The sequence below is a fragment of the Ranitomeya imitator genome, chromosome 4, assembly GCF_032444005.1.
Source record: "Ranitomeya imitator isolate aRanImi1 chromosome 4, aRanImi1.pri, whole genome shotgun sequence".
Classification (NCBI taxonomy): domain Eukaryota; kingdom Metazoa; phylum Chordata; class Amphibia; order Anura; family Dendrobatidae; genus Ranitomeya; species Ranitomeya imitator.
In genome coordinates, this window is record NC_091285.1 from 658,045,782 (window position 1) to 658,053,675 (window position 7,894).

The window sequence follows — 7,894 nt, forward strand, 5'->3', positions numbered from 1 at the left end:
CCGGCTGACCGACGCTCACAGCCAGTGCAGGAGGAGTGCAGAGAAGCAGAGCGCCGGGGACAGACAGCGGTAGGTAAGTATGTACTGTTTGTTTTTTTTACTTTTATGCTGGTAACCAGGGTAAACATCGGGTTACTAAGCGCGGCCCTGCGCTTAGTAACCCGATGTTTACCCTGGTTACCAGTGAAGACATCGCTGGATCGGTGTCACACACGCCGATCCAGCGATGTCTGCAGGGAGTCCAGCGACGAAACAAAGTTCTGGACTTTCCTCAGCGACCAACGATCTCCCAGCAGGGGCCTGATCGTTGGTCGCTGTCACACAGAACGATTTCCTTAACGATATCGTTGCTACGTCACAAAAAGCAACAATATCGATAACGATATCGTTATGTGTGAAGGTACCTTTAATTTGTTCATCTTTCTTTATAGATTACCAGCTGTTTGATTGTCCATCATTTTGACTGTATTGGAATTAGACATTTTTTCACACTAGTCTTTATTATATGCTGGACCTTCTGAGTGACAGTTTCTCTGGGTACATTCTCCATTTTTATATTTGTCTTTTCTGCTGCTGGAGTCTGGCATTGGCTGCGGTGCTGATGTCACCTTCAGAGGCATGTGATTTCTTTTGCATGTTTTCGTGTAATTTTCGGCCAACTGCAGGGCAGGTGGCTGGAGCAGAGGTTCTTACTGGAGTAAGATTTGCAAAAAGGTACATGCCACGTCATCGCACTCCACCCTGCACTGTCATCAAGGCTGACATGAACAAGGCCAGTCTTGATGAAGTCTCTTTAGAAGGAGCTATAGTCTTGGTGACTGACAGTATGTTTTCAGCTAAACAACCTAGCTAGCTGGAAGTAGCTGGTTGTGGGTTTGAGCCTCATTTTGGATGACTGATTTTGTCAATTTCTTGACACTTCTCTCCAGAGATGCTACATTTCCCTGACATTTCACTGGGTGAACATTGTAGAGGCCAAGGATTGCTGGCCCTACTTCTATCAGGGTTTCCTACATCAGTTCCTGCAACTCCTCATGCTCCTCCTCATCCTCCATCTCTGATGTGCTATATCAGAGCCTTTAGTCCACATCAGCCTGAAGCAGGGGGCTCTGCATCACCGCCTCAGCGAAAGCAGCAACAGGCTCTGCTGAAGTTAGTTTGTCTAGGAGAAAGGAATAACAGACCAGAGAGATCTGTGGTTCTCGTCAGGCATGGTCATGTGTGATAATGGGTGTAACCTGGTGGCGTCTGTAAAACTTGGCAAGCTCACACATGTACTATACTTGGCCCACATACTCAACTTGGTAGTTCAGAGGTTTCTGAAAACCTACCCAGATTTGTCAGAACTTCTTGACAAGGTATGCCATGTCAGCACACATTTCCTCAAGTCAGCTACAGCTAATGCTACTCTGGCTTTGCTGCAGCAGCAGTTGCAAGTACCAGCTCACCGACTGGTGGGCCACGTGACCATGCACTGGAACTCCACACTGCAAATGTTGGCAAGGCTTTGTGAGCTGCAGAGGCCTGTTGTTGAATGCCAGCTCCAACACTCCCATTGGTATTCTGGTCAGCCTCCACACATAACAACTGAAGAGTGGGCATGGATGTCTGATATTTCTGCCATTCTCCAAGACTTTGAGGACTCCGCAAAGATGGTGAGCGGCGATGAAGGCATCATCAGGACAGCGATCCCACTTCTGTGCCTACTTAAAAAGTCACTGCTGACAATTAAACATGAAGCTTTGCATGCAGACCAGGTAGATACGGAGGATGACACAAGACAGGGAGATACTACCTAGCCCAGTCTCATCTCATTTACTCAGCGCAGATTGGTTAACAATGAGAAGGTAGAGTCTGAGGAGGAAGAGGAGGAGGAACAGAAGCTAGCTGATAGCACAAAAGATTCTAATACCCACGCAAGCTTCGTCCCATAACTCCTTTGTGGATGGGCTAAGGAGGGGAATGAGGAAAAAAAGATGGAGGGGGAGGATGACCGAGTATTTTTAACAAGGAGGGAAAAGTTTTTAAAGATGGTCAAGCAATACCTGGCCAACAAAACCAGTGTAATCCCTATTTCATCTGCAACCTTAAACTATTGGGGCTCAAACCTGGACTCCTAGCATGAGTTGTCCTTCTATGAGTTGGAGGTGTTGTGCTGCCCGCTGCTAGCATCTTGTTTGAGTTGGTTTTCAGTGCCATTGGAGGGACTCTTTCGCCTGTCAACAGAACCTGCTGACAGGCTCTCTCTGATGACAATGAACAATGCCTGGATTAGACAAAAGTTTTCCACACCACCTGGTGACATCAGCACATAAAGTGTTTTTAATGCTCAATATTTGAATGAGGCCCACCAGTTGTTGCCTTCTACGGTCTATGGATGACTGGATGACCCTGCGTATAATTTTTTTCTGGATGTCTGCTTAAGCAAGACTGGCTGTCAAAAATGGGGGAACACCGCGCCATTTTTTAAAAATTATTTATTTAAATAAAAATAAGGCGTGGGGGACCCCTCTATTCTTGATAACTAGCTTTGCTAAAGCTGACAGCTGAGGGTTACAGCTCACAGCTGTCAGTTTTGCCTGGCTGGCTATCAAAAATACAGGGGAGCCCACGCCATTTTTTAAATGTATTTATTTATAGCGCAGGTGGCAGCTGATGAATACTCCCATCAGCTGCCACCTGCTTTCACAGTTTAACGGCAGCAGGTGTAGGCTGATGGGAGTAGTAGTCCCATCCGCTGTCGTTTGCCCTTGCTGTTATCAGTTAAATGCAACTCTCAACATTCTCCCCTGCTATCACTGATCACTGACAGAGCAGGGGAGAATGATGAGTGTGGTTTTCAGGACCTGATAGCGGGGAAGAGCACGAACAGTACCGCTGCTTCCCAGGCGCTGGTATGTGTGGTACTGTTGCGGCACACGGTTGCCAAACGTATGCAACAAGTATTACACACATGTACACATGGACACTGATATCTCTGATAATGTTCTTCCGGTACCGGAAATATCTGGATATGTGAAAGAGCCCTTATTGGAATCGGAAAATTGCGAATCAATCTCAGAGATTGACAGCAGCATATACATGAAGTGCGCCTGCCCTTGTGCATACTTATGTTTATCGGTACCACGTGACGGGATCATAGGCACTGATGGCCTACCTTGGCAGCTAATGACTCCTGTTACTGTCATCTTGGTCTTCCTCTGAAGCTCAACTGAGCCTCAAAGAAGACTCCATTGTTTACTATGTGCTGCAATACTGTGGTAAAATAGTATAAGTGGTCAGTTTAAAAAAAATGTTAAAATATAAACATTTGAATCAGTCTCCTTTCCCCCATTAAAAATGAAAAAATTAAAAAAAAGTTAAAAAAATAAATGTTTGCTATCATCAAATTCATAAAATGAAGGTCTATCATAATATAAAATTAATTTAACTGTTGAGTAAATGCCATAACAGGAAAAAAAATTGTCAGCATTGCATTGTTTTTAACACTACTCCATCCTCAAAAAATTCAATAAAAACAATCAACATAACGTATCTATTCCAAACTGGTGTAACAGGCCAGATTAACCCCGCCCAGAATATACCCGGGGTTAAAGTGGCCTAGGCCAGATTATACCCGGGTATATTCTGGCCTAGCCCAAACTATACCCCAGGGTATAAATTGGACTAGTCCAGGTTATACCCCTCCAGGTCAGAATATACCCCAGCTGCTGTAGATCAGGCAGGGCCCCAGGCAGCACACCGGGGTCCCAAGCAGAACACAGGGCCCCAGGCAGGGCACAGGGCCCCAGGCAGCACACAGGGGCCACGGGCAGCCCACAGGGCCCTAGGCAGCACACAGGGGCCCCAGGCAGCCCACAGGGCTCCAGGCAGCGCACAGGGGCCTCAGGTAGCACACGGGGCCCCTGGCAGAACCCAGGGCCCCAGGCAGCGCACAGGGCCCCAGGCAGCACACAGGGGCCCCAGGCAGCACACAGGGGCCCCAGGCAGTGCACGGAGGCCCAAACAGCGCACGGTGCCCCAGGCAGTGCACAGGACCCCAGGCAGCCCACAGGGGCCCCAGGCAGCACACAGGGGCCCCAGGCAGTGCACAGGAGCCCCAGGCAGCACACAGGGGCCCCAAGCAGTGCAGAGAGCCCCAAACAGCGCACGGTGCCCCAGGCAGTGCACAGGGCTCCAGGCAGCCCACAGGACCCCAGATAGCGCACAGGGGGCAGAGACAGTGAGCAAGGGGGTAAGAGATAGCGCACAAGGGGGGGAAATAGAGTGCATTTCCCCTGTGCGCTATCTGGGCCCCCCTGTGCGCTATCTGGGACCCACTGTACGCTGTTTGAGACCCCCTGTGCGATGTCTGGGGCCCTGCTCTTGAGTAAATCACTCAATCCTAGTTTCACATTTGCGTACAGCCGTGCGCATGCGTACGCTCTCAGTGAAGCCTTGACCACTGCTGCGCCCCACCGGTTAAGCTCCGCTGACGTTCTTTTGACGGTGCTGCAACCCGCGGCGAAGGCAACAAGTTGGATTTTCTTGTGTTCACCGAATCGTCATAACAACGAATGCGGACGCAAACGCAAACATCCGCAGGGCCTGCGCACCCAATAATAAAGATAGGGTATGCAGGCCGCATGTGGCCGCATGTGCACCTGGGCGGAGCTTAATTGGCAGGCGCGACAATGGGAGGGGCTTCACTGAGCGCATACACAGCCGTGCGCAAATGTGAAACTAGCTTAAAATGTCTAGGACCCCTGTGCGATGTGCGATGTCTGGGGCCCCTGTGCGATGTCTGGGGCCCCATGTGCTGTCTGGGGCCCCGTGTGCTTCCTGGGCCCCTGTGCGCTGTCTGGGCCCCCGTGCTCTGTCTGTGCCCCTGTGCGCTGCCTGGGGCCCCCTGCGCTGCCTGGGGTCATGTGCGCTGCCTGGGGTCCGTGTACTGCCTGGGGCCATGTGCGCTGCCTGGGGCCCCGTGTGCTGCCTGGGGCCCCTGTGCGCTGCCTGGAGCCCCATGTGCTGCCTGGGGCCCCTGTGTGCTGCCTGGGGCCCTGTGCGCTGCCTGGGGCCCCTGTGCTCTGCCTGGGGCCTCATGTGCTGCCTTGGGCCCTGTGCTCTGCCTGGGGCCCCGTGCGCTGCCTGGGGCCCCCTGCGCTACCTGGGGCCATGTGCGCTGCCTGGGGTCCTTGTGCTGCCTGGGACCCCGTGTGCTGCCTGGGGCCCCTGTGCGCTGTCTGGGCCCCCGTGCTCTGCCTGAGGCCCCGTGTGCTGCCTGGGGCCCCTGTGCGCTGCCTGGAGCCCCATGTGCTGCCTGGGGCCACTGTGTGCTGCCTGGGGCCCTGTGCGCTGCCTAGGGCCCCTGTGCTCTGCCTGGGGCCTCATGTGCTGCCTTGGGCTCTGTGCTCTGCCTGGTGCCCTGTGTGCTGCCTGGGGCACCTGTGCGCTGCCTGGAGCCCCATGTGCTGCCTGGGGCCCCTGTGTGCTGCCTGGGGCCCCGTGCTCTGCCTGGGGCCCCATGTGCTGCCTTGGGCCCCGTGCTCTGCCTGGGGCCCCGTGTGCTGCCTGGGGCCCCTGTGCTGTGCCTGGGGCCCCATGTGCTGCCTGGGGCCCCATGTGCTGCCTCGGGCCCCGTGTGCTGCCTGGGGCCCCTGTGCGCTGCCTGGAGCCCCATGTGCTGCCTGGGGCCCCTGTGCGCTGCCTGGAGCCCCATGTGCTGCCTGGGGCCCCTGTATGCTGCCTGGGGCCCTGTGCGCTGCCTGGGGCCCCTGTGCTCTGCCTGGAGCCCCATGTGCTGCCTGGAGCCCCTGTGTGCTGCCTGGGGCTCCTGTGTGCTGCCTGGAGCCCCATGTGCTGCCTGGGGCCCCTGTGTGCTGCCTGGGGCCCCATGTGCTGCCTGGGGCCCCTGTGTGCTGCCTGGGGCCCTGTGCTCTGCATGATCTACAGCAGCTGGGGTATATTCTGACCTGGATGGGTATAATCTGGCCTAGGCCACTTTAACCCCGGGTATATTCTGGGCGGAGGGTTAAACTGGCCTGTTACACCTGTATATAAAAGCTAGACACGCAAAAAACAAGACCTCACACCGCTCAATCAACAGAAAAAAATGTTACAGGTTTTGAAAATGGCGACACATATCCAAAAATTAATTATTATTATTTTTTTTTTTACAAACACACATTTTTTTTCTACTTAAATTACAAAACAAATCTTTGCAAGTTTGGCGTAGCAATAGCTGCAGATTTATGATTCAGAGTTATTCTTACCACACGAGGTAAATCAGAAAGGCTCCCACCCAAAAAACATGGCAGAATTGCTTTTTTTTTTTTTTCAAAATTTCACTGCACACAGAATTTTTCTTCCATCTTTTTCAGTACATTATATGGTAAAATAAATGGTCTCATTCAAAATTACAGCTCGTCCGGCGAAAAAACAAGCCGTCATAGAGATGTCGACAGGAAAATAAAAGAAATGATGGTTCTTGGAACAAGGGGAGAAAAAAAACAAAGTTCAAAATGAAAATTCTGCCAGATCTCACAGGGTAAGCCTCCTTTAAAGGGTTTTCTGGCATGGGAAACCCTTGTTCTCTCTCTAAAAGCGAACTGTCTTTACTCCCCCTCCATCAGTCCGGAGCAAAGTCTCAGTCGCTGATCCTGGTGTCTGTTATTGTGTAATGCATGGCCAAGTAGCCCGGCTAGCTCAGTCGGTAGAGCATGAGACTCTTAATCTCAGGGTCGTGGGTTCGAGCCCCACGTTGGGCGAATGTTTTTAACAATTCGATGAATTGTTGATATGATAAAAATATGGAAGGAAAGCAAACCTTGTGACTTTCATTTAAATAAATGTTTTCATTAGTTTGTCAAAAATATTATCCTTTATCATTTCTTATTGATTTAGGAAACTGGATTTTATCTAGATGTCGGAGAGACTGGGAGACAAGTGAAGACAATCTGGTAATATCATAATGTAAATGTATAGCAGAGAAAAGAAGTGATCATCTCAGCTAAATGTGTTTGCGCACTGCTCTCGTATATTTGTCATTTTACCTAATCAACAATATAAGGACAAAAGTTATCTATAACATCTGGACCCGCACCTCCAGTGTATAACATCTGGCCCCCTTGCACCCCGTGTATAACATCTGGCCCCCTCATCACCCGTGATTAACATCCGACCCCATTGACCCCAGTGTATAATATCCGGACCCCTTGCACCCCGTGTATAACATCTGGCCCCCTCATCACTCGTGATTAACATCCGACCCCATTGACCCCAGTGTATAATATCCGGACCCCTTGCACCCCATGTATAACATCCAACTTCTCTCTCAGGAGCATAACCAGATCCTCATCACCTGTGTATAAATCTACTTTCACACATCCGTTTTTCGCCATCCGGCGCAATCCAGCGAATTTTGTAAAAAACAGATCTGGCGAATGATGCCGCCGGATCCGTTTTTTTCCCATAGGGCTCTTTTCCATTTGCAAGAAACACGTCCGTGTCTCGCATGTGAAAACCCAGCTCTGGCACCGCCACTCCAGAGCGGAGCGTGCGGCCGAATAGCAACACATAGAGCTGCACGCTCCGCTCCCAAGTGCCGGCGTCAGAGCTTGGTTTTCACATGCGAGACACGGACGTGTTTCTCGCAAATGGAAAAGAGCCCATAGACTTGTATTAGCACCGGATGGCCTTATGTTTCAGCCTGGCAAAAATAGCCGATCCGGCGACAAAGCGGACAGAGGAACCTTTTTTGTATCCGGCGAAAAAACGGACAGCATCTGATCCTCTGCCGTCCGGCTTTTCCTGTAATGGAAGCCTATGGTGCCAGATTCTGGTGACGGATTCCATTTAATTAAACTGCACATGCGCAGAATGTGTATTTTCCATTCTGGGGTCTCTCTCTCTCTCT

General features: G+C 51.3%; 1 non-coding gene across 1 annotated transcript; it reads left to right on the forward strand.

Moving 5' to 3' along the window:
* Nucleotides 1-6,673: 6,673 nt before the first annotated feature.
* TRNAK-CUU (transfer RNA lysine (anticodon CUU)) lies at nucleotides 6,674-6,746 on the forward strand. Its single transcript has one exon. It is a non-coding gene; the product is annotated as a tRNA-Lys (tRNA).
* The last annotated feature ends 1,148 nt before the right edge of the window (nucleotides 6,747-7,894 follow it).